General features: G+C 45.7%; 1 protein-coding gene across 1 annotated transcript in view; it reads left to right on the plus strand.

The window, feature by feature from the left end:
- DCTN2 (dynactin subunit 2) overlaps positions 1 to 27,718 on the plus strand; it is a 767,074-nt gene that overhangs the window by 738,218 nt on the left and 1,138 nt on the right. The gene's annotated exons all lie outside the window — the stretch shown is intronic.

The following is a 27,718-nucleotide window of genomic DNA, read 5'->3' on the forward strand; positions in this document are numbered from 1 at the left end:
GTTAAGCGCTTTCATCTTAGATAAAAGACTTCATCAGAACAACTAACCCATCTGATGAAGTCTTTTATGTAAGATGAAAGCGCTTAACGGATGTTTTTTTACAATAAAATTGTTTTTGTTTTTACATCTTTTGGACTGGTGTTCATGCTGGTGAATCTTGGAGTGTTACTGGGACAGCTTGTGGGGATTACTTTTTATTCATTTGACTGTTCCAGTTATCAGTATATAACTTTCTAAGTTTGTAAGAGCAATATTTAAAATCTTTCTTTAATTTTGGACCCTCCCCCACCCCAGTAATTTTTGGCTTTGTCCAGATTTCTTGCTCTAAGAGTTTGAGAGGTGTGGTTGATCGTGACAAAAATGTAGCAGAATGGAAAAGTATTAAAAGTTGTAGACAGAAGAGTGTTTCAGGAAATTGATTGCTTCTCTTCTGCCTGGTGTATTTTAAATGGTTTTATCCCTGGAAGATGTGAGATTCAAGCTACTGTATTCCGCTGTATTCAGAATATTTCTGTAGGATCAAAGACATTTTTTTATTTCCTCTTTCGTTCTGCATCCAAAAGTTTATCTAGTAAAAAGTGAGCCAGCAAACAGAAGAGGACTCTGTTTCTCCTTCTTGTGACAATAAAACTCATAAGTATTTACCAGTGAAATTTTTTCCAGTGTTCCAAAAGAAAATGCTTGTAAGACAGAAAAAGCACAGGAGTTGGCTAGAAGAATCTGGAATACCTTGGACTTGAACCAGAGTCTGGTACTGGGAAGTAAAAAGGAACAGGAAGAAGACCAACAACACTGAAATTAGTGAATAAATGGGAGTCAATAAAGCATCAATCACATTTGTGAAATATGGCTTTGTAGGAAAGTGGATGAAAAAGACTGGACTTTGGTTGACTTTATTAAACTAGTGTGTGGACAGTAAAGCATGTACCCCACTTTGTCAATGTTTAGAAGGATGTTAAAAGGAAAAAAGTAACTAAGTGAAACAACTTTTGTTCTTATAATAAACCATTTCATTCACAAATGGAATGCTATATAGTAAAGCAGTTTTATGTAGTGTGTAGTCTGGTATTTTACACGTGGGGGAATTGTTTCAGTGACTGTTGTATGGGTCAGATATATTAATGTAAACAAGTACTTAGTTGTAAGAAACATAGGCTTTACAGTATAACAAATGAAAGGCTCTGCAAAAGCAAGTCTAATGTTAATTTGCTTTGATCTTGTGCTGCTGAGGTGTAAATGTGGACTGACTGTATTAAATGTAGACTTAAGATAATTTCTCTTGTTTTTACAAAGGTGATTGTCTAGATTAATGCCCTTGGCTTCAGCTATAATAAAGTGTTTTTGTAAGCAAGTAGGCTTGAAAAAATAAGGCAGAGTGATGAAAGCCATGAAAAATGCTAAGATGTAATGGGATCCTATCTCGCCTACATTCATAACTGATGGGATCGGCTCCGACTCGTCCACTATATAGTAGAACGAAGTCTTTAATTGGCTGGGCTACCCCTTATCCCAGAATGCACCACGCCTGCTTCCCCAGATCTCGTTTGCCGCTTTTCAAGCTAGACGTGGTCTCGACTTGGCTGGAGCTAAGTGGTTTATTGTTACTTTTTTGGTCTTTTGTCCTAGGGGTTTCTTCACTAATTTAACAAACAGCTGTTTTAACAGCTTTACGTGTGTGTGTGAACCTTTTTCAGTGTGATTGATATTTTTTCTAATTACCGGGCAAGGCCCGTTTAAGTTAGAGGGCCTTTGTCCTTATTGTGAGTCAATTTGTTAAAATTGTCTACTTTTAAGTTTGTTTTTCACCCCACTGTATGTCCTACTTTATCGGGCTAAGCCCGTTGTTAGTTAGAGGGCTTCTGCCCATTTTGTGTTGTGTATCTCGGGCCAGTCCCATTGTTGAGTCAAGGGCTCGTGCCCTACTTTAAGGTTACTTTCGTGGTAAAAATAGTTGTGTGACAGGATGTCAAAAGAGCAGAAGTCTGGTTTTAAAAAGTGCACCAAGTGCAACTACAAAATGTCTATTACTGATAGCCATGCTCTTTGCGTGTATTGTTTAGGACCGAAACATTTGCAGGAAACATGTAGTGTTTGTCATGCTTTTTCCTCTAGGGTCCTTCAAGAACGTAAAAATAAACTGATCCTTAAGGGCCTTATTAAGCCCTCTTTTGAGGAAGCTTTGGCTTCTCCTTCCTCTCCAGCTTCTAAAAAGAAAAGGTCGTCGGCTCCGACCAGTCCGTCGGAACCGACTTCCAAGAAGCATAGGTCGACCTCTTCTTCCTCGGCTCCAATGGCTTCGGAGCCTCAGGTGGAAGGGTCTGTCTCGATACCTCTTTCCTCAGCTCCATTGGTGTTGGAGCCGCAGGTTGGGGGATTGAGAGGCGAATCACCTGCTTTGGCTCCCTTGGGCTCGGAGCCGTTGGAGGTGTGCAGCTCAGACTCACCCCCCCGGCTCCGAAGTCCCCTTCGGCGCCGATGATTATTCATACGGTTCCGGATCCGGTGCCAATGGTGTTGGAGCCGGTCCCCTGGTCTATCGGAGCCGAGAGAGAAGTCGTCTCGGCCCCCATTTATTTCCGCTAAATCCTCCAGGTTGTCAGACTCAGATTTCGACAGAGTTATCCAGAGGCTTTTCCAGTCCCCGGTTTTTGCAAAAATGGTCTCGGCTCCAGCCCACTGTGCTCCGGAGCCGGTCCCCACTTCGACGCATCCGATTCCTCCTCCAACCTCCTCGGAGCCGTTGGAGTCGGTGATGGTAGAGCGGAGCAGAGTTGTCCAGTCGGAACCGAGACTCCCTCGGAGCTTTTCTGTTCCGACCATCATTGCTACCCTGTCCTCTGCATCAGGGTTTGGTACCGGGACTTCCTCGGTCGGGGCCGAGGGGAACACTTTGGAACTGGTAGCTTCGGTTCCTAGTCTTCCCCTCGGAGCGTCGGCCGCAGGGATTCCCGGTACCGTCGTGGTCCCTCAGCCAGTGTCCTCCGTAGAGTCTGGAGGTCCTGCTTTTGAGGCCATGAGGAGTGCGCTGGCCATGTCCTTGCCAACTCAGCAAGTCTCTACCTCACCGTCCCTAGACTTGGGAACTGGTGCTTCTGGTGTGCTTCATTCCCACGACAGAGGGGCCCCAGGGCCAGAGGATACCCCCTTGGGGGGTTCCCTTCTCCCGGGAGGTCCTTCTGAATCTGCTTCAAATGAACCTCCAAGAAAAAAATTGTGCAAGAGGAAGCACATTGACTCCCAGGATGAGTCTATCACTTCAGATACTGACCTCGATGATGCGGAGGGGTCCCCAAAATCGTCCTCGGATGACGTCTCATTCTCAGATATCCTCGAGATCCTGAGACAGAGAGGCGATTGGCAGTCCAAAACCCCTTCCGCGGAGGAGTCAGTCTTCCTCAAGGCTTTTGGGGCCCAGCCCTCCGCCTCCTGGGTGTCTCCACCCTTCGATGAATTACTAGATTTAGTTTCTTGAAGGGTGTGGGAACACCCTGACACTGTGGAACCGGTGCCCACCAGGCCTAACAAGTTCCTCTCCGCCCCTCCTCAAAAGGAATTTTTGACCAAAGGAGTTGCAGTTGATGCGATGGTGGTGGCATCTGCCACTCAGCAAGATGTGGCAGAGGCTTCAACATCTATTCACCCTCCTAATAAGGATTCCAGGAGCATGGATAGGTACGGGAAGCGTACCCTTTCTTCAGCGGCCTTTACCCTGCGGTCGCTGAATTACCTTTGTCATTTCACCAGGCTCCAAAGGGACCTCCTCAAAGAGTTAGGTGAGTCTCTTACGGGTAGTCTTCCTGAGGCGTTAGCCCAAACTGTTGGCGCCCAGATGACTACCCTATCTTCGATAGTCAACTCGTCCATGAGGCTCATTTCATATGCAGCCAAAGGGGCGAGTAGAGCAGCGGGAACAGGCGTGGCTCTTAGAAGACACGCCTGGTTACGCTTGTGTCCCTTTGCGGAGGCTTTTAAGTCTTCCTTCACCGACGCCCCCTTTGATGGGTCCTCTCTGTTTGGACCCAAGGTGAAGGACACACTGACTCGGTGCGAGCAGGAGGGCAAGACCTTGACTGCTGTGGGGGCCCATTTTTCCGCTCCCTCTAGACCTTACCCCCAAGGCCCAGAGAGTAGGGAAAATGTGGTTCAGGAAATCTCAAAGGTCTTTCCCTACTCCACCGAGTGATCCCTCCTTTAGAGGCGGGGGGGATTCAGGAAGACACCGCCCCAGAGGCGGCAGAGGCCCCCGTAACTCTGGAGACCGCCATTCCTTTCATGGTCCATCCTACACTCCCCGTCCCTGAGACGTGGCCCGACTGTGCATCTCCGGAGCCAGTCAGGGGTCGTTTTGCGGAACACCCACAGGCTTGGGAATCTATCACCAAGGATCAGTGGGTGCTCCGAACCATAACCGGAGGCTGTCTCATCCCTTTCATCAAGATCCCCCCCCTCTTCCTATCAGGAAAATCCCGGATGTGCCACCCAGTCAGCGGGATCAAGCAGCGGTCGAGGTTTCAAAGCTGCTAAGAAAAGGAGTCATCCAGCCTGTCCCCGCCTACCAGATCATATCAGGAACTTACTCAAGACTATTTTTGGTGCCAAAAAAGACAGGGGACTTGAGGCCCATTTTGGACCTCAGCTCATTGAATCGCTTTGTAAAAAAATCCAAATTCCAAATGGTCACCCTTCAGTCCATTCTCCCGTTATTGGAGAAGGATGTCTAGATGTGCTCCATAGATCTCAAGGACGCTTACTATCACATTCTGATAAGTCAAGAGTCCAGGAGTCATTTACGCTTCCGCCTGGGAACCAGTAATTTCCAGTTCCGAGCACTGCCCTTTGGTCTCACCACAGCCCCCAGGGTGTTCACCAAGTGTCTGGCAGTACTGACAGCTCACTTGAGAAGTCTAGGATTCCAAGTGTTTCCCTATCCAGACGACTGGCTCCTTACTGCCACCTCCAAGCATCTATTAGTTCAGGCGCTTATGACCACAGTCAGTTTGGGTCATTCACTAGGAATCATGTTCAATTGGGGAAAATCTGTGCTGCAGCCATCTCAGCGTATTACATTTATAGGCGCAGAGTTAGACACAAGAAGAATGCGGGCATTCTTGCCGGTAGAAAGGATTCAGGTCCTGCAGTCTCAGGTTCAAACCTTGTTACCTAGATCACGAGTTCAGGCCAGACAGATTCTGCAGGTATTGGGCACGATGGCCTCGACTATTCTACTAGTCCCCTTAGCCAGGTTGCACATGCGGGTACTGCAATGGCTACTGTCGGTTCAATGGTCCTTTCAGGAACTTCCCCTGAACCATTTGGTCCAGATTACCGAAATTTGCCGTCGGGACCTACGTTGGTGGCTGCTTTGGTCCAACCTGGACCAGGGGCAACCCTTTGCCCTTCAGCCTCCCATCGCCACGGTGACCACGGACGCCTCCCAGACAGGGTGGGGGGGGGTCATTATCTGGACAGGTCTGTCCAAGGCACGTGGCAGGCTCACGAAACGCATTTACATATCAATATCCTGGAAATGAGAGCGGTGCTACTGGTGTTGCAAGCACTTCATCATGCTCTTCCACGGGGTACTATTGCGATCCTATCCGACAACATGTCGGTAGTCTGGTACATAAACAAGCAAGGCGGAACCAGGTCCTACCCTCTTTGCCGTGAGGCCATGAGAGTGTGGCATTGGGCAATTTCTACCCAGTGTTTCCTAGTGGCAACGCACATTCCGGGGAAATCCAATGTGATTGCAGACAGGCTGAGCAGAACTCTCCTGTTACCCCACGAGTGGTCCCTCAATGACAGGGTGGCTGCAAACATCTTCGCCAAGTGGGGCCTCCCTTGTTGCGACTTGTTCGCCAGTCCTCACAATGCGAAATGCAGGGACTTCTTCACTCTGACTCCCTCTCAGTGGCAGATTCCCAGGGACGCTGTAGCTCACAGTTGGCCCCCCGGTCTACTTTATGCCTTCCCTCCGGTTCCCCTTCTCCCGAAGGTGATACAGAAGGCGATTTATCTAGGGAGCGGCATGATTTTGATCATTCCACACTGGCCTCGTCAGGTTTGGTTCCCCTTCCTTCTGAGGTATGCGGTGGAGGGCCCATGGTTTCTGGACCTAGTGCCCAACCTGTTGACTCATCAGTTGGGACAGTCTCACCCATCCCTCAGGTCCTTGAGATTGGCCGCTTGGTTACTCCACTTCCAACCTTAGTCAGAGATAGCTCTTTTTCTCCAGACGTCATCCACATTTTGTCCTCTTCTCACAAACCTTCCACTATTAAACTGTATTCCAGCAAGTGGAAAAGGTTTGCTCTTTGGGCCCAGCAACGAGGTATAGATCCCCTTACCGCCCCAGTACCTCAGGTTTTAGAATTCCTGGCTTCTTTGTTTTATTTGGGCTCTTCAGTTTCCACAATTAAAGTCCAACTGGCGGCTATCTCTAATTTTCATGTCTCCTTTGAGCCTTCCTTAATGGCAAACAGGCTTTGCAAATCTTTCCTTAAAGGAGCGTGGCTCCTTCGGCCCCCAATAGCCCATCCCGTGCACCCTTGGGACCTGAATATGGTTCTAGCTTCTTTAACTGCCTGCCCCTTTGAACCAGCAGCTACTTGTGATATAAAATTTCTATCTTGGAAAACCGCCTTTTTGGTGGCAATAACCTCTGCCAAGCGGGTCTCAGAGCTTCAGGCTCTCTGTTCTAATCCTCCTTATTTGACCTTTCACAAAGACAGAGTGTCCCTCAAGTTAAATCCCTCTTTCTTGCCCAAGGTAGCATCCCCCTTATGCATTCAACAATCTTTGGAGCTCCCTGTGTTTTTTCCCAAATTCTCCAATAGCGCAGAATATATCTTCCATCAATTGGATGTCCACAGACAACTGCATTTTTATTTAAGTAGGACCAATCAGACACGAAAGTCAGATCAGCTGTTTGTGTCCTTTGCGGAAAATAGGTTGGGTCAACCGGTGGCTAAAACCACCATAGCCAAATGGATTAAAGATTGCATCTCCTTCATTTATTCACGGTCCGGCAAAGAGCTACCTTTCCCAGTCAGGGCTCATTCTACCAGGGCAATGGCTACTTCTGTAGCATTCCACTCCAAATTATCGATAGATGATATCTGTGCGGCCGCTACCTGGACTTCTCCACACACCTTCATTTCTCATTACAAGATAGATGTGGCTTCTCAGGGTAGAGCTTCCTTTGGTTCCACAGTTCTCAGGAGTGTTTTCCAATGAGCCACCCGGGATTTAGGTGCTAGGGACGCTGTCCCATCAGTTATGAATGTAGGCGAGATAGGATCCCATTACATCTTTTAGTTATGTACTTACCATAACCCGGATGTATGGGATCCATCTACTTACATTCATACGCTCCCCTCCTTCCCCCTTCCCATTGGATTTAGAGGGAATGCTGCTACTTACTGAGTTTTTCTCTTGAAGGACTTTAGTTTGTTACAGTTGCTGGTATGTCGCTGTGTCTGGATGTAGGTATGAAAGCGAACAAACAAGATCTGGGGAAGCAGGCGTGGTGCATTCTGGGATAAGGGGTAGCCCAGCCAATTAGAGACTTCGTTCTACTATATAGTGGCCGAGTCGGAGCCGATGGATCGGCTCCGAACCCATCAGTTATGAATGTAGGCGAGACGGATCCCATACATCCGAAGTTATGGTAAGTACATAACTAAAAGTTTTATTTGCATCTGCAGAGATATTACTTTGTTTTTTTTTTCACATAGCAAATGTTGAGTGGGAGTCCAGAAGTCTTCAGCTAAAGGCAGTTGTACATTTTATTCTGAGTGAAATTTACAAAGATGCATTGCTGTTTACTTTTACATGGAGATGAACTGACTGCAGATGCAAGCAATTAATCTTGAGAGTTCTGAGCATTCTTTACTGACTGAGAGAAGAAAAATATAAAGATACAATGCCAAGCAGTTCGGTGAAAAATAAAGTTTGAAATTATAGGAAGTGAACAAGAGATTGCAGCCTCCCAAGCAGCCTTTATATTTTAATGCAATTAATAGAACAGTGTACAGTTTATTTTTATTGAAAGATAGCCAGCTCACTTTTTCTTAGGGATAAAAGTTTGTTTTCTGAAAGCATTTAAGCTATTTTTTTCACATCTGGAAGGGAAAAAGAGATAAAACAGACCGCAATCAGTGTATATGGGCACACAGGCTGTAGCATGTGCTTTAGCATAGAGAACCTTAATTTTAGGTTAAGTAAACTTAACTTTTTTTTTTTTGAAGATGTACATAGTTTTGTGCACTTGTTCAAAGCTGATAGTGGTTCTTAAAATGTATTTAGTTTTGTGTTTGAAGGTTGTCATTAAAACAAAAAGTCTAAAACAGTGTAACGTAGGATGTTCTTTGTGTTTCACAGTTGCAGTCCTGACTTGCGGGATTTTTTGCTGTGGCAGCCCTTGGCTGGCCTGACTACCAGAGTAAAAATCTTCTTCCTCCTAAAACTGGTGGACATCCTACTCTGACGTCCATACGCTTGGGTATAAAGAGAGCCAGTCAATGCCATGACCTCAGTTTTTTCTTGCCATCGGAGCCCAAAGCAGTGTTTCAGTGCGTTGGTCAGTCTGCACCAGAGAGAAGTCGTCTAAAGCCAATTACTCCATTGAGGAACTCCTTTTCTTCTTTTAATGCATGTCAGATAAAGCTAACAGTTATCTCCACTTTCATACATTGTGTTTCACCTTTCTAGGCCCAGATCATGACGTCCCCAATTGCTGTTTTTATTCCTGTTTTAATTCTAGGACCATCAGGCATAGGGCCAGAATCTTAGCTAGGCATCTTAGTCTGCCATCTTCTTCTCAACATTCGATGGCATCCGCCAGTCTTCCTGTGGTTGAGCTCCCTAAGCTAGGAAGGACAAGTAAAAAAAGACCCAAGCTTAGGGTCTTGGATGACAACTGTTCACCATCCGCCAGTCCCTCAAGGCTCATTATCATTGAGGAAGACTAGCTTTTGTAGCCCCATTCTGCGACCGAGGTGGTGGCGCTGGCCTCTGCCGAGACCAGTATGGAGTCCAACATACTGTCAGGTCCCTCAGCTTCTGCACAGGCCTTTGCTTTCAGTTCATTGGTTGGATCCGGAGTCACTCAACAAACAGCTTCCAATGAGCGATCTTATACTGGCAATTTTCCTTTGAGGTGTCAGCTTGCATGAGTTCTTCTTTACAAAGAGACTGGTATCAGGATTGCGGATGTATCTAGGCCCAAGGCAAAAGCTACTTCTAAGAAGAGTTCTACCTCAGGTCCTATGCCTATGTCTACCGGCTCCCACGCACTAGGTTATCAGCAAGACCTTGTCAGGTTAGCTGAGAACCTTATATCCTTAGTCAGAGTTCGGCAACCCCCTTTGGAGTCTTCCCCAGGGAAAAGGAAGAAGGTTGCTACCCCTGAAGTTTTCTCTGTACCTCCTGACTCGGATGAGGATTCTGACCCGTAGCAGTCTGTCTTTGAGGGATGATTCTTTCTTAATTCTTTTGAAGATTCAGATTCTGAGGAGAATCTGCTTTCAGGTTCCCCTCCTGAAGATATCACTTTTGGGGAAATGCTCCATGCTATGAGGGAACGTTTCCAGTGGCACAGAAATAGCCACAATCTAAAAAGAGGTTTAGGGAGTTCCTTGACCTCCTGGAACACAAACCTTTGGCTGTTCCTCCTGTACTGGAGGTGGTAGAGGATGTTTTTATGGACTCATCCCTGAATCCAGATTCTCTACCTCCAGCCCCTCGAAAACCAGGCAAGGTTTATAGGGTGCTGGACTCTCAGATAAATACCTCTTCAAGACACCTCTGCTAACCCAGAGGTTGTCACTCCAGGTCCCAAGGGAGCAATAGCCAGCTCTTCAAACAACCCTTTACCTGCTAACAGAGAAAGCAGGGCCCTTTATAGGTTTGGTAAAAAGTTTACACTTCTGTTACCCTAGCCATGAGGGCCCTTAACTGACAGTTTTATATGATAAAATACCAACAAAGTATTTTGGATAAAATGCAGCAAAAGATATACTTCCTGGAGGTCAAGAACATTTCCAAGGAATTGTTGGACTTTTGCCATTCCACTTCCCAGGTGGCTAGACACTCATTGCACTGCGGCTATGATGCTATGGAGTTCTCTAGCTTTGCTGCTGTATCTAGTTCTGTCATTAGAGGACATGCTTGGCTTAGGGAACAGACCCTATCAGACCATGTCAAATCCATATTTCTAGATGCACCCCCTAGATGAGGACTTCCTTTTTGGGCCAAAGGCTGAGGCTGTGCTAAAAATATGGAAGATAAACCAAAATCTCTGCAAACTGTCAAGGACTTCCTCTAGGTTGTGCCTTCTAAGTTTAGTAGGAATTTTCCCACTAAGCACTGGTCCTTTCCTTCTCAATCAAAAAGCAGCCAGAGGAATCCCCGAAGGGAAAGGCCTCAAAGGCAGCATCGGTCACAAAGGCTTAGACAGTGGTCCTCAGGAACCCACTGGCAAGGGAGTTCTAGGCCACAGGGCCCTGACAGCGAGCCGCAATGATTCTTCCTTTCCTCTACCTCAACCCCACCCTCTCCAGAAAGGATAGGAGGAAGGCTATCCTTGTTCAAAGAAAATTGGTCCCTCATTACTTCAGACAAGTGGGTTCTGAAAATTATCTCAGATAGTTACAGGCTCACTTTCAAAGAGCCATTAAGATACTCAGGTTTCCCAGATGTTCCATAAAATCAAAGAGCAGAGGCCCTTTCTTGGATTCACAACCTATGTTCACAAAGCTCAGTGAAACCAGAATATCAAATGGGGAAGGAGTTCTATTCCAGGCTATTCCTGGTTCCCAGAAAGGAAGGCTGTTGGTGCCCTATTCTAGACCTGTCCACCTTCAATTAGTTCCTGCTGGTATGAAAATTCAGAATGTTGCCTCTTCAAAAATGTCTTCCGATGGTAACCTTAGACCTAAAAGATGCTTACTTTCACATTCCTGTAGAAGAATCTTGCAGAACTGTTCTTTGTTTTAGAGCAGGTACAAGTCACTTTAAATTCTCTGCACTGCCCTTCGGCTTGTGTATTGCTTCCAGGGTCTTTGCAAAGTGTTTAGCTCCTGTGATTGCCTTCTGCAGAACAAGAGGGATCTAGTTATTCCCGTTTTCTAGCTGACTGCATCATTCAAGCCAAGAATTGGTCAGAGCTCCTGAAGGATCTGGCCTTCACTTAGAACCACCTTGGAGTTTACTATAAATCCTTGCAAATCCAGCATAGACCCATCCACCAGGATAGTTTTCCTGGGGACTATTCTGGATTCCTCCCTTCAAAAGGCCTTCCTTCCTCTAGAAAAGGTCTTCTTCCTGATTCAGTACATGCAAAACATTATGCAGAGACAATGTCTCTGAGCCAGGGAATTCCTCAGAGCATTAGGCTACATGACATCTTGTATCCTCATGATCCCTCTGACAAGGCTACATGTGAGGAATCTCCAGTGGTACCTCAAGAATTAGTGGTATCAGCACTCACAGTCCCTGGAGACAGAAATTCAGCTGATCCCTTGTCTCAAGGAGAAATATGCATGGTGAACGTGGACGTGTGCTCAGAACATGGGTTTCCCCATCCGGTTCATCTTTCAGGGCCAAACGTTAACCACTGATGCTTCAGAGACAGCCTTGGAGGCTCATTTCGAACACCTTCAGTCATAGGGCAGATGGGAAAAATCAGTTCAGACACAAACACATACATTTGGAAAGAGCTGATGGCAGTGCAAAAGGACATAGTAACTTCCATAGCTGTGTAGAAACCAGGGATCCTGCTTGTCAAAACAGACAGCACTACAATTGTGGTAAATAGACAAGGGGGCACTCACTCTTACCCTCTTTATCAACTAGCAATGCAAGACTGGGAGACAGCTCACTCTCTAGGGTTGCACTTCATGGCACTGTACCTCCCAGAGACCCAAAACACACTATCAAATCAACTCAGCAGGAACTTGATTGACCCCCCACAAGAGGCATCTGCATTGGGAAACATTTTTCAGCATAGTCCAGAAATGGGGATCCCCACAGGTAGACCTCTTTGCCACCAAAGAAAATGCTCAACTGAAAAGATTCTGTTCTACAACAAACTACTCACTGCCTGGAGAACAGATGCTTTCCATTTCCTTTGGAGCCACCTTTTCCTTTGTGTTTCCTCAACTGCCTTCTCTTCCACAAGCCCTACTAAAACTCAAGGAAGAAGGCCCCAAGGGTCATTCTCACAGCCACAGACAAGCCCAGGCAGCACTGGTATCCTCTGCTAACAAGGTTAACCAACAAAAACCTGTGGGAGTTGCCTCAGAGAGTGGACCTTCTGATTCAGGACAAGGGTAAGTTTGTTCATCTCAACCTACAAATTCTCAAACTCTCAGCCTGAATAATTTCCCAAAGTACTCCTCTGTGCATACCCTAAGCATACAGGTTCAAAACATTCTCAAAAAGGCTAGTGGAAAAGATTCTCCATTTGGTGTCTGCAACAAGGGCTCAATCCTAACTCAATCAATATTTCTGCCATTTTAGATTACCTGGCTACCCTGATTGACATAGGCCTGTCCTTTTCTTCCATCAAAATCCATGCGTCTGCCATTTCAGCCCACATCCCTACTCTTCCTCCTGTCTTTTCCCACCCCTTAATGAAACAGTTCCTTGGGGGAAGTGGTTCACATCAGACCTCCCAGGAGGCAACCTACACTTTCATGGGACCTCAGTTTTGCTTTAGAAAAATTGACACTGCCCCCCTTTGAACCAGCAGCTTCTGCTGAATAAAAATTCTTATCTTGGAAGACTACCCTTTTACTGGCTATTTCCTCAGCTAGAAGGATCTCTGAGCTTCAAACTTTTATGACAGTGGATCCATTTCTCATATTCTACCCAGACAGAGTATCACTCAGGACTAAGACATCTTTTATGCCCAAGGTAGGTGATCACTGATGCATCCTTGAATCAAGCTTTACACATGCCCACCTTCTTCTTCAAGCCTCAGAACTGAGGGGAGAGAATCCTTCACTCCTTGGATGTGCTCAGACAGCTTTGCTACTATCTTGACAAAACTAAATCTTTCAGAAAATCAGACCAACTCTGTGTCCTTTGCCATTGGCTCTGAAGGGAAACCAGTCTCCAGACAGACTATCACCAGGTGGATATCTCGCTGCATTTCCATTTGTTACAGCCATCGTGGTAAAAAGCCTCCCGAAAGTTTAAGGACTCACTCCACTAGGGCCACTGCTACCTCTGCAGTCTACCTAAAAGGAGTACCTACCAAAGACATTTTGGAAGCTGCTACCTTGTTATCTATGCATACCTTTACCAAACACTGTCACTTATCAGCCTTTTCCAAGTCTAAAGCAGGATTTGCCACTGCCGTATTGCAGGGCACCCTCTCTTCTCCATAATCTTACCTTCTGCCCTCATCTCAGCTTTGGGAATCATCCCACAAGTCAGGACTGCAGCAGTGAAACACAAATAACATAGTACAGTTGTGTACACTTACATAAATGTAGATGTTTGTGTATTCACTGTTGCAGTCTTCTTTCCCTACCTCCTTCCTTCATTTTGTCTACAGTAGTAGTGTGCCTGTATCTTCTTCAATAACCAGAGGGACTCCCCTGGATGTTTACCCAGAAGGGCCCTTTTGCTACCTTTGACACTTGCTTATGGTTCATTCTGGTGGCTCCTACCTTCTAAGGGGCAAGAAACGACTAATGTCATGACATTGGCTGGCTCATTTTATACCAAAGTGAACTGACTTCAGAGTAGGACGTCTGCCAGCCTTAAGAGAAGGGAGATTTTTACTCTGGTAGTCGGACTGGCCAAGGGCTTCCATAGCAGGAAATCCCACAAGTCAGGAGTGCAACAGTGAATACAGTCAAACATGTACATTTATGGTAAGTTTATACAACTGTACTTTCAAGTGGAGATTAAAAGAAACAACTGTATAAAAGATCAGCCTACCAAACATTAGTGTGCACATGTAACACAAAATTTAGAAATGCACATTCAAAAAAACTGAAGTGCATGATAGGTGCGAAAAGTCTTTTTATCATAATGGCTACACTAGCCATATTATCTTGGAACATAAATGATTTATTGGTATAGATAAAAAGGAAAGAGTATTGAATTTTATTAAGGAACGCAGAGTGCAAATAATGCTACAGGAGACATGTTTGGAAAGAAATGAGCATATGAACTTAAATGATTTCTGGATGATATTTGGCAAAATATCAATGACAGAGGATAATGGGGGAAATTTTACTAATTGCTAGAGGGACTCCAATAGTGATAGAAGAGAAAAAAGACAGTAATGGTAGATTTGTGGTAGTAGGGAGTTCTTGGCAAGGGTGCAGGATTATGCAGGCATGTGTTTATATTAAAAAAAAAAACTATAATGGAGCTTCAGAAATGGCTTTCAGCAGGGAATATTATAGATGGGAATTGTAACATGATTTGCAATAGTTAGGGTGTATTGGGGGATCTAGAAGCAAAGTTGTAACAAAAGAGGAAGACATTTATGAAAATATTTGGTGTGGAAGATGTGAATTCTGTAGTAGGAACTTGGACAAAAGTTAGATATTATTCTACAAGGTACAATAACTGGCCTAGACTAGATAAAGATTACATTTCACAAGAACCCATGTGCATTTAATTGAAATAGTGACCTGCTTCAATTAATTATATCAAATCATGCACTGATAAAAAGTAAAATATGAGCTAATGAAGTAAAAATGAAACCGTGGCTCTTTCCCACCTAACGGGTAAAAAGAGAGGAATTTAAGGAATGGGTAGCGGAATTATTTGAGAGTTATTAGGAAAGAGAAATATTTTCAGAAATTATAGCTAGTGAGTGGGATAAAATAAAATGGACTAGGTAGAAATGAAAGTGATATGGTTAATAAGGAATAGACATTACTTAAAAGGTCTGACAAAGGTTAAAGTATTGCAGAGTAAGGAGGATCTCGCAGACCAAGAAGAGGTGCAAATGCAGGTGCTAAAGAAAAAAATAAAGAAGTATCTGGATGGTATGCATGAGTATAGAAAGATTGCTGTTAAGCAACTATTCATCGATAACTCCGGAGCACAAAAACCTTTATTCCCAACAACTTAGGTAACAGAAAGCAGAAAGGGTTGCACTAAACTTGGTGAGTCTTTATCTATAGAGGTATTAGGGATATTTTGGAAATTTTATGAAAATTTGTATAAAGCAGGGAAGATATCAAGAAAGAGCACAGCAGTTTAATATTTATGGAGAACTTGATTATGCCATGGTTAGAGATGGTTGAGGCTCAACATCTAACAGTTAAGATAGAAGCAGATAAAATAAAAAAAATAGTGATGTGTAGTCAATCTTCAGGAAAGTATCCAGGAACAGTGCGTGTTCCTCTGGAGTTTAGAAGTTAGAGGGAAGAAAGTGATAAAGATGAAGATTTTTAACAGTACTTTAGAAAGAGAGGAGGCAACAACATCTTGGAAGAAAGCTGTGGTGGCTGTGTTACCTAAAGATGGTAAAGCCCCATCAGTCACACCTTCATATAGATTCAATTTGACTTTAAGCCACGATTGTAAAGTATTTGCCTGTACTAGCAGAAACAATGGCAAAGGTGGTGCCAAAATTGATAGATATGGATCTGTGTAGTTTTGTGGAGGTAACGCAAAAATTTGACAACATTAATAGAATAATGATCCAAAGGGAATCAGAATGTAAGAAAATAGTGCTGTTGATGAGTCTTGCAGAGACAACATTTGACAAGAGTAAGCTGGTGTTCTGAATGGGGCAATGGAAGCCATTGCATTCCCTGATAACAGTATTCATAGGAAGTTACTAAGCTGTTGGCTCTGAGGCCCTTACAAGCCTAACCAAGAATTTAGCCCATGTTCTGACAAGTCAGCACCTGATGCCCCAGTCTAGCAGGGACACAGGTGGAATCCCAAGGGTGTATTTTCTGTTCCCCATCTAGTTATCCAGGTTATGCTTAAAAAGAGTTAATGAGGTACTCTGCTTGACGTGGAGAGGGAGTCCCTTCCACAGAAGGGGGAGTCTCTGCGACACAAATCTGTCCCACCAACAAGTCCTATTGATGTCACAGACTAGGTTGAGGTTGCACGTGTGGGTTACTCGAGTGGAGCTTGATTTGTAAATATACAGCAGTCCCATCAAGGTGGGGTCTGAGATTGCTTTGTATGCCAGACAGTGGTTACCTCTGAGGAATTTGTATGAGACTGAGTACAGGGACAGGGCTTATAGCTTGTCTGTGTAGGGCAGGGGTTTGAGGCTCTGGATTCTCCTCGTGGAGAACCACTGTGGTCTCTCCAGCTGCTGCACGTGCTCATGTATTTTGTGAGGTACATCCCAAAAGGGACGTTGTACTCAATAATGGGTCTTATAAGGGAAGAATACAAGGATTTTATGACCTCTTGTCCCTGGAGGAGATGCCCTTCCTAATAAGGTGGGCCAAATAGAAAGCTTTCCTTACAATGGAGGCAGTATGGTGGTCAAAAGTCAGTTTGCTATCAACCTGGGTGCACAAGTCCCTCATGAATGATTGCATGCTTAGGACCTTGTTATTAATGTGATAATTTGTGGGGATGTCACTCTCCCCGAAGGGGATGATGATGCATTTTTTAGCATTTGGTTTGAGGCCATGTTTCTGGCACCAGTCAGTTGTTTGGGTGAGACCCTCTTGGAGGATGTCTACATCACTAGGTGAATTGATGACGGCGCCCAGCTTGTGGTCATCTGCAGACTTGATCAGCCATAGCACACTGGTTTTGACCTGCACCTCAGAAAAGTATATCCCAAACAGAGGCCCTAAGACTAATCCCTGGGGTACAATGCTCATTACAGGTCTACTACTTGAGGTGGCTTTCCCTGTTTTTACTAGGTGTGTTCTATCAGTGAGCCAGTTTGCTACCCATGTGGTAACATACAGATTGATGCCTAGTTGAGTAAATTTATTTGTTATACCCAAGTGGGGGATAGTATCAAAGGCTTTGGCCAGGTCAGGGTAGGCAGTGTGCACCATCTTCGCCTCGTCCATGGCTTTGGTGACTGTCTCAAAGAAGTTGACCAAATTTAACAAGCATGACTTCCCCTTAACAAAACAAAACTGTGTGGGATCAAGTGTTTGGAGGTTGCCAATGTCCTTGTTAATGAGGTCTATGATAATCCATTCCATGGCCTTGCAGATCAGGCTAGTTAGGCTGATGGGTCTATAATTTCCTCGATCAGTGGACTCTCTGCCTTTGTGCATAGGGATGACAGTGGCTGTCCTTCACTTGGCTTGGACAAAGCTGGTACTCAGGCTTTGGTTGGATAGGGTGCCTAATAGTGCTGCATGTTCCTGCCTGAGTTCATGTAGGATGCAGTCTGGGATGTTATGTAGTCCCATGGAGGTTGTATTTTTTGCTTTTGAGAGGGGAGTGATGACTTGCTCACTAAAGATAAGGGGAGGGGGGCAGTTGCTGGGGATGTCCTAATTTTACTGATGGGACAAAAGGGTGAAGTTTTCACTGAACCTGTTTTCCAGCAAGTTGGCTATATCTGTGGCGTTTGTGTATGTAGTGTCCTTGACCACCAGTTCTGAGCAGATCTGAGTGCTTCCTTTGAGATTGCAGACATTTGTGAAGAAAGTCTTATGATTGCCTTTAGTAGATGTGGCCAGTTTGGACTCTGTTTGCTTTGGAGGATTTCACTAGTGCTCTTATTTGCGTGTTCAGACTAAGGAGAGATTGCTTCCAATTAGGCCCTGCTCCTTCATGGTCCTGAACAGCAATTTTTTTCCTTTTATTATCGAGTTTATTTATTGTAGCTGTCCATCGGACAGGTTTACTCTTCTTTGAGGAGGAGGATTTTGTCCTGTCTGGTATTCCTGATTTTGTGCAGCTATACAAATGCTCGTATAGTACTTTGGTGTAGGTTTGGATATTTGTGCCAGTTCCTGTGGAGGGGGAGGAGGCTGTGAAGCAGTTTATACCTTCCCTCAGGAGGTTGTAATCAGTTTTGGAGAAGTTTTTATGGTTAAACCTAGCAGGGGGGGGTTGGGGAGATGGCGACTTCGAAAGTGACCGCTTTGTGGTCGGATCTTAGCAGGGAGGATGACACTGTAGGGATGCTGTAGTGGTTACTCGTGTTGGTTAATGCCAAGTCCAGATATTATCACGTCTTGTGGAGTTGTCGACCAACTGGTCCAAGAAAGTTTCATTGACGAAGTCAAGGAGTCTCTGGGCAATTGTGCTTTGGCATGAGTAGTTCTTCCAGACTATGGTTGGATAGTTAGTCTCCCAGGATCAGGGTAAAGGGTTGAATCTTGATAGATTCGAAGAAGTCCATATAGGTGGAGTGGGCAGCTTGAGTCAAAGTTGGGGGCCTGTAGCTAGCTATGATTTGAATAGGGGTCTTGTCATCGGTTAACTGCATCTGGAGTGTTTCTTGTGCATCATACTGTTTGACCAGCCTGGAGGTATGTATGTCTTTAATATATATATTGAAACTCTACCTCCTTTTGCTGTACTGCCCACGGTCTGAATGTATGATCGGATGAATAATCCGGTATGGCTGTGGTGCTGTCTGCAGCTTTGAACCAGGTTTCTGTAACTGCACAAATGTCAGCATCTTCCAGAGTTAAGAATGCTTGCAATAAGTGCAGTTTCGCGTTTGGCAGCATGACCTTTAATTTGCATTTTGATGAAATTTTCATGTTGGTAGTTTTGACTTCATGGTATTGCCTAAAAAAGGCACTATGGGGGAGGGGGGCAAGAGCCTTTGCCAGAAGCCTGAAGCCCAAGGGAAACAGATGCAGACCATCTCTGTCAAAGCGTCATGGTCTGTCAATCATATCTTCCCAGGCTGTCGTGTACTGGATCCCCTTGTAATGGCGTCAGAAACTAAGCTGATTGTTGGTCATTTTCTGTTTGTATTGAGGTATCATTCTGGGTGACGGTAGAATGCTGCTTAAGGCTAGGGACATACTTGCTGGGGACACGCATTCAGTGAGCTTGATCATGTCTCTCCTCATATAGTCCAGGGAGGTACATCTCAAATGATTCACTCCAACATGAACTATGACAGAGTCATAACAGTACCTGTTGTTGAGAGACTTGAGTGCATGTGTGGTACGGCGGATTCTGGCAACTGGCAAGTAACTAACTGTGACTTTTTACTTATCCAGCCTGGTGAGGGACACATCTGTGTCTCTCACAATGGAGTTTCGTATGACTAATATGTTGGGTTTATGGTTAGGCCTTAGTGGCTGTAAGACAGGTGTGTGAACTACATGTGGCGTGGTAGGATATGGAGTTTGTGTGTATTTTTGCCTTGGAGGTGTCTTTTGTTTGGGTATGTTTTTGTTGAAGACCGCCACATATGTTGGTATGTTGTGTAGGTGTGGGTTGGTGGTTGAGGTGTGTTTGTGTTGACAACCTTCTCAGTGCCAGATATACTGGCTTGTGAGGGAGAGAGCATAGACTCTAGGTTCTTAATGTAATTGCATCTCTCACAAATTGTGTTCCTAGGTGGTCATAGTAGAGGGTTGTCCATGTACATGAGGCAGTTGCTACACTGTCTGAGGATGGCCATATTGAAACCGTAGGAAATTGTCCATCCATGTTTGGAAGAATCTGAGGGAGAGAGGCCAGAGAGAGCTAAGTGGGTAAAGGGTGGAAGGTCTAAGATGAGTACTACTAGGTGATCACACAAGTGCTAAGGGAGAATTTGTAGCTGGAATTCCTCATAATGGGTTAAAACAATGCAGTTGGGGTGCAGACGCACAGACAAGCCCAGACCAGCTCAAACACAGGGTTTAAATACCACAAAAAATAGAAAATGCTAGTAATGCAGAAATCTAGCCAATCCTGCTAGCCCCTGCTCTCTTTACCATTCAGCTTGTGCCAGACAAATGTCCAGGCAGCCCTGCTACTCTCACTGGCAGAGAAGATAGGCCCCTACCAACACAAGATGGCTGTGAGAAGCACAGAAGGCAAACACAAGATGGCTGCCAGAAACACAGAAGGCAAAAGCAAACAGCTCTGGATGCAGCAAACCTGTATCCAGACTATGCTACTCGAGTAAAGGTTTAAGAACACAGTAAAACCTCACAAAAAAGCACAGATTAACCATTTACAGACAAAAATAGAACTCAGTATGAAAAAAATGTAGGTAAACAGTAATGAAATGCAGCAAAATGCAGTTAAACAGTAATGAGTTGCAGTAAGTAGCAAAGAAATAAACAGTAATGAAATGCAGTTATCAGTAAATTGCTTTAAAACTGTGCAAATGTGAAAAAATAGCTATAAGCCACAGATAAAAATGATAGGCAAATGCAATAAAATTAGTGAAAATGAAAAATCTCTTAGATTGGTCTTGGAGCTTCAGGAATTTTGTAAAACATCCCAGAGAGGATGCACCTCAACAGAGCCTGGTTAAAACAATAATGTTAAGCAGGAGGATATATGAAGGATTGGAGGTAAGAATTAAAGTGGGAGAGTTCCTGTCCGATAAGCTGTGATTGAGCAGAGGAACCAGGAGGAGGTGTCCTTTTTCCCCTTTATTTGCTTTATGTTTAGAGATATTGGCAAAGAAAATAAGTGACACAGAAATGCAAGGATATAATTGGTGTGGTAATAAAGAAAAGTTAGTTTTATTTGCAGATATTATTTTGTACCTTATAAATCCAGAAATGGATATCTCATTGTTGAGGAACATTTTTGAGACAGTCTTAAGTCTTTTGGAATATATAAATATAAAACTAAGGTTATAGTTATAAATTATGTACCCACACACAAATTGGTTCAACAATACCCATATTTATGGGGACACGATAAAATGAAGTATTTAGGAGTGCAGATTAAAAAGGCTTTTGTTATGTCTGCTAAGGATATGTGATAAGTGATTAAACAAAAGATAATACAAAAACTGAAAATGTGCAAGCTCTTGTTTATGGGTATGGATTCAAAGAGACAAGAAGTGAAAATGTTTTTGTTCCCTGTAGTGTTTTATATGGTTTAGGCATATTTTTCAACCAGAGGAGAAGATGTGAACAATAATTAATAAGAGTTGAAGGAATTTATCTGGGTGGGAAGGAGGGCAAGAGTTAAGTGAGATAAGTTGACCCTTCCAGTAAAACAAGGTGGTTTACCTGATTTTAAGGGTTATTTTAGAGCTACAAAGTTAATGCTCATGTACATAACACAAGCAGAAGATTATAATTCAGAATTGAAAGGGATGTTGATGAAGCAGGAGGAAGTTCAAGAAATAGTGGGATTTTGAATGCAGATCCTTAAGAGAAATAATAGTCATACAGGCGATTACATTCATAGACTAGCAGAAAGCAGTCTAAGAACTAAGCCAGCTCGAGAATGGAGAAAAGATTTTGCCAATAGGGTTGACTGGAAGTAGGGGTACAGAAAATAGGCAAGGGAGGATTACTAGAGAAAACTGACAAAGGAGCCAAGGTATTGGGAGTAAATGACTAGATAGTGAAAGGTAGTAGTGGGTTGAGGCCATGAAGACATTTGGACTGCACGCTAGAGACTGCCTTCTGTGCTAGGGATTGATATCAGTAAAGGCAAGGAAAAAAGAGTAGGGGAATCATAAGTGAAAGACCTGCTTTGTTGGAGATTTTAGTTGAATCTATAACAGAAGCTGCTGTTAAAATGGAGATAATTAGTAGAGCATATAAAATTGTGCATGATAAATATAAGACTCGATCAGAGGAAGTTAGAAAAAAATTGAGAAGACTGAAAAAGCAATTTACAAGTCCAGAAGGTTTAGTATCTTTGCTGCTTGGAAGTGTTTGCATAGGTATTTGTATACACCAAGCAGACTTCAAAGAATTTGTCATCAGATAGATAGCAAATATTGCAAGTGTTATGAGGAAGAAAGGAAATTGAGAACATAAGATCTGAAGTAGTTAACTTCATTTGTTCATCAACCTGTGGGTATCGGATCCATATCGGATCCGAGTCGGCAGCTTTAAACAGCTAAGATCTGAGCTCCAAGCTCGTCCCCTTACCCATAATCCCCTGCCATCCCTCACTGACCCCAGATCCCGTTTGCCGCAGCTTAGAACGAGTTCCAGGCGTGGGAGTTAGTCGTTTTGTGAGGAAAATCTTATCTACCTTTTTTTTTCCCCATAGTTAAATTACTGTTGTGTGTGTTACTCCCTACTTAGAATTTTAGTTATAGAATTTGTTAATTGTTTTATTTAGTCTAGTTTAATTTCCTCCCCGTGTGTGTGAAGGCGTGTGCGTTGGCCTTGTGTGTTTTTTAGTCAGACTGTCTGAGGCCCCAAAAACCTTTTTCTCTAAATGCACCGAGTGTGGCCATAAGCTATACCCAGCAGATGGCCACACTCGGTATGTTATCTGCCTTGGGGTTGACCACCTCTCCTCAGGCTGCACTGTTTGTGCAGCCTTCAACCCCAGGGCCCTAAAGGACAGGAGGTCGAAGTTGATTCTGGCGGGACTTCTACCCCCGGACTCGACTTCGACCTCCTCTTCCTCAGTGGCACCTGCTGCGGCAGTGCCTCCTTCTACTCCTGCTCCCTTGACCAGGACTCATCCTCCCACCTTAGGCCAGGAGGAGAGGGAAGCAAGGCGGGAGAGGAAGAAAGAGAGACATCACAAGCGGCGGGCCGAGTCTTCCTCCTCAGCTCCGCCGGCTAAACAAGCAGCATCTCCCAGGGCTTCCGGGCCTTATCCTTCCTGGCTCCATTCACCTCGTTTCTCCCCGGAGCCAGAGACCCGGTCGCCTTCAAGGTCATCGAGGTAGCACTCACGGCCCACCTCGGTGGCCTCTTCTAGGTCCACCCAAAGCTTGTCAGATGCAGATATGGACCGGAAGATGCGTAGGTTCCTCCAGGCCCAGCTGCAGATGGGAGTGCTCCTGCCCCCCCGGGGGGGAGCTCAACCCCCTTTTTCGTCCCGATTGCTCCTTCTCTGACCCACTTCCGGGGTTTGGAGCCTTCGGATCAGAGTTGCTTAGGAGCTGGGGGAGGGTCGGCGCCGATAGTACCTCGTACTTCGGCTCCGACCGCACCCTCGAGTTTGTCTGGTACCTTTTCGGGTCCGAGCTCTCGGAGCAGAGAGCTGAGCTTCGGATCTGGAGGTGTCAGTGTGTCTTCGGCTCCGTCTCGGTTGGAGCACACTGGCCCTTCGGATCCGATCGCTTCGGCGCCAGCTCCGATCCTCACATCGGATCTGAGGGGACTGCTCTCGGATCCAAGGGAGAGCAGTTCTCCTTTGGCATTCGATGTTGTGGAGAGGGTATTGTCGAGGGATTCGAGGTCCCAGGCTCCTTCTACGGTTCCACCCTGCACTCTCTCTCAGACAGGGCTACCTTCCATCACCCAGCCTCAGGGACAGCCTGCGCTTACGTCCCAGATGGTTCCCTTCGAGGAACAAGATGTGGTTGGTGAGGCCTTTTTGGACAGCCCCCCCGAGGAGGTCCCTCACAAACATAAGTGCAAGAGGAGGGACTTGGACTCACCTGAGTCCTTGACGGAAGACACAGATTTAGAGGAAGGGGAAGGTTACCTAAGGTCACCCCCCGAAGACGTCTCCTTCGGAGACATTATGGAAATGTTACGCATTAGTGGGGGTGGTCTGCCCAAAAACCTTCCTCGGATGAGTCTGTTTCTGGAGGTGTTTGACGCAGGCCCATCTACCTCTTGGGTGTTCCCTCCCGCCGATCCCCTGGTAGATCTGATCACTACCAGGGCATGGAAGGAACCGGACACTGTGGAGCCCATTCCTAAGAGACCAGATAGAATCCTCAGTCCCCCCACTGATAGGACAGTTTGGAGCAAGGGTGTTCCTGTAGATGCCATGTTGGTGGCGGCCGTCACCAAGAGGGAACTAGCCCAGGAGAGTTCCTCGGTCCACCCTACTGACAAGGAGTCTCGGACGATGGACCGCCTGGGGAAGCGGATGTTCGCTTCAGCTACCTTCTCAGTAAGGTCGCTGAATTATATGGCGCACGTGATACGACTCCAGCGGGCTCTTATCAAGGAATACGCTGGGTCGCCCCCAGAGTCCATGTCAGCCGATGATAAGAAGGTATTTCTCAGCTCGAATGGCCACTCTTAAGTCCATTTCGAACACTTCTATGCGGCTCCTTTCCCATGCTACAGAAGGAGCCGCTAGAGCTAGCGGAGCAGGCATTGTCTTACGGCGACATGCTTGGCTCCGCCTTTGCGATTTTGCGGAACCCTTCAAGGCGTCCTTCGCAAATGCCCCATTTGACGGTTCTTCTCTATTCGGCAAGACCATCCGCGACACACTGGTCCAGAGAGAGAAAGACAGGAAGCTGTCTGCCATCGGGGTCCCCTTCTCGGCTTCCCAGAGGTCCTTCTCCAGGAACCAAAGGGGACAAAAGATGTGGTTCCGGAAGTCTCAACAGTCTCGTTTCTCTCCGGACCCCTCGTCCTTCAGAGGCAGAGGAGGACAGGGTGGATGCCAGCCCAGAGGCAGAGGGGGACCGAAGAATTTCGGGTCGAGAGAACCCTTTTCGGATCGGCCCGCGCAGCAGTCCTGAAGGGTTGCCCGACTGTTCCACTCTGGAGGCAGTCGGGGGGCGTTTCTCGAGGCACCTAGCAGTTTGGGAGTCCATCACAACAGATGGCTGGGTGCTTCGAATCATATCCAGAGGTTACAAACTTCCCTTTCTGTATCCCCCTCCCAGACCCCGGAGCCTCCCCGATGTCCTACCCAATCAAAGGGAGGCAGCAGCTGCAGAAATAAGCCAGCTGCTAGAAAAAAGAGCGATCCAGTGCGTCCCCCGAGACCCATCCGGATCGGGCTTTTACTCCAGGTTCTTTCTGGTGCCAAAAAAGATGGGGGACTTGAGGCCAATCCTCGACCTGTCCTTTCTGAACCTGTCAGTGGCCAAAGAAAAGTTCCGTATGGTCACCATTCAGTCCATTCTCCCACTCTTACAGGAGAACGACTGGATGTGCTCGATAGACTTCAAGGATGAGTACTACCACATTTTGATGGACAGATCCAGAAGGTTTCTCCGCTTCCGGCTAGGAGCCAGCCACTACCAGTTCAGGGCCCTTCCCTTTGGTCTCACCAAAATTTTGGCAGTTGTAGCGGCCCACCTGAGACTCTAGGGGATACAGGTCTTCCCGTACCTGGACGACTGGCTCCTGACCGCCCCCACCAGGCATCTACTATGTTCAGCCAGAAATTACTTCCTTCACTTGGCCTCCTGGCTGGGAATCACAATCAACCTCAAGAAATCTTCCCTTCAACCAACCCAGATATTGGACTTCATAGGAGCTAGGTTAGACACAAACCTATTGAAAGTCTTCTTAACTCCGGACTGGCTTCGAACTCTGAAACTCCACGTACTGGCCCTTCTACAATCATCGTCTCCTCCAGCGGAATTGGTTCTGAGGGCTCTAGGTTCCATGGCGGCAACAATCAATCTGCTACCCTTAGCGCGCTTGAACATGCGGATACTTCAGTGGACCTTGCAGGTTCAACGGTCCATCCTGCAACATCCACTGAATTCTCCCATTTCCCTCAGCAAGATTTGCAGGAAATCCCTGCTCTGGTGGATCCAGTCCCCGGACCTCCAAAAAGGGCGTCCCTTTTCTCTGTCCCCTCCTCTAGCCACAGTGACCACAGATGCTTCTCGCCTAGGGTGAGGGGGGGCACTGTATGGGCAGAACCATCCAAAGCATGTGGACCTATTCAGAGACCTTGTTGCATATCAATGTCCTAGAGATGAGAGCGATGCTTTTGGCGTTGCAAGCACTCCAGGCCCTTCTTCCCTTAGGGACAGTTGCAATTCAGACAGACATGTCAGTGGTCTGGTATATCAACAAACAGGGGGGAACCAGATCTTACCCACTTTGTCGAGAGGCCATGAGAGTTTGGGAATGGGCGATCTCCACCAACCGCTTTCTCATAGCGACGCACATTCCGGGTCGGTCAAACATTTTGGCAGACAGGCTGAGTCGAACCATCCTCTCACCGTACGAGTGGTCTCTGAACCCCAGAATAGCGAAGCAAATCTTCCTCAAGTGGGGTCAACCTTGCTGCGATCTCTTCGCGTCTCCTTTGAACGCAAAGTGCAGCGACTACTTCGCTCTAATTCCCCCATCAGGGGAATCCCCCAGAGAAGCTCTGGTGCATGTTTGGCCATCCGGTTTACTTTATGGCTTACCCCCCTCTTCCCCTAATGCTAAAATTCTTGCAGAAAGCCCATAGGTTGGGGGAGCAGAGTCATCCTCATAGCCCCATTCTGGCCTTGTCAAACATGGTCCCCATGCCTATGGTCTCATCTGGTGAATCCTGCATGGGTTGTAGATCCCACCCCGGATCTGATCTCTCACCCACTAGGATTATCAACCCCGAATCTGGACAACCTCAAGCTCACAGCTTGGTTGATCCAGTTCCAGTAATAGCTAGGACTCCCCGGTATCTCGTCCCCTGTTAAGGCTATCTTAGTAGCCACCCATAAATCTTCTGCGAGAAAGATTTATAACAGCAAATGGAAATGCTTTACAATCTGGGCGGAGCACAGAAAATTGGATCCTTTTACAGCTCCGATACCAGCAGTGTTAGAATGTTTGTCAACCTTATTTGACCAAGGTGCTAGCTCTTCTACGGTCAAAGTCCAATTAGCCGCTATTTCCCATTATCATGTGGGAAGTGATCTTCGTTCCTTAGCCTCTTCCAAATTATGTAAGACTTTCTTAAAAGGCACTTTCCTCTTAAGGCCTCCGGTTAAAGATGCAGTCCCTCCATAGGATTTAACCCTTGTTCTCTTTGGTGGATCTAAAATATTTATCTTGGAAGACTGCCTTTCTCATCGCTATTACTTCGGCTAGAAGGGTTTCGGAGCTTCAAGCCCTCTGCAACAACCCTCCTTACTTGGTCTTCCATAAAGATAGAGTTTCGCTCAGGACCAATCCCTCCTTTCTACCAAAGTTGCTTCTGAGCCCAATATCAATCAGTCTATTAATTTACCAGTTTTCTTTCCAAATTATCAAAACAGGGGTGAATACAAACTACATTCTCTGGACGTACACAGGCAATTGAGATTCTACTTGCACAGGACCGCTGAACATAGGAAATCTGAACAACTCTTGGTATCCTTTGCTAAATCCTCTTTGGGCAAGCCAGTATCAAAAGTTACATTGCCCAAATGGATTTCCCAATGTATACTTCTGGCATATAAGAGTTCTGGCCGGCCTGAACCTGAAGGAGTCCACGCTCATTCTACCCAATCGATTTCTACTTCTGCTGCCTTTTGCTCCAGTGTGTCCTTGGATGACATTTGTTCAGCAGCCACTTGGGCTTCATCCCATACTTTCATTAACCATTACAAGTTGGATATAATTTCCAGATGGAGAGCATCCTTCAGCTCTGCAGTGCTCCGGAATATCCTTCCATGAGGACCTCCCAAGTTTGGGTAGCTGGGGACTCTGTCCCACAGGTTGATGAACAAATGAAGTTAACTACTTCAGATAAAGAAGTTATGTACTCACCATAATGTTCCATCTGAGTAGGTAAACTTCATTTGTCAGCAACCAACCCCCCCCTTCATCCCCCTAACCTATAGTGCGTCCTAGAAGGATTCTTTGTCCTTTTCTTCGGATAACACGAGGTTAGAATGTGCAGGTGATCCTTGTTTTGTAATTTTCTGTGTTACTACAGCAAACTCGATCTGAGGTCAGTGAGGGATGGCAGGGGATTATGGGTAAGGGGGTGGAGC

The sequence above is a fragment of the Protopterus annectens genome, chromosome 9.part0 (genome assembly GCF_019279795.1).
Source record: "Protopterus annectens isolate FY-2018-M chromosome 9.part0, PAN1.0, whole genome shotgun sequence".
NCBI lineage: Eukaryota > Metazoa > Chordata > Ceratodontiformes > Protopteridae > Protopterus > Protopterus annectens.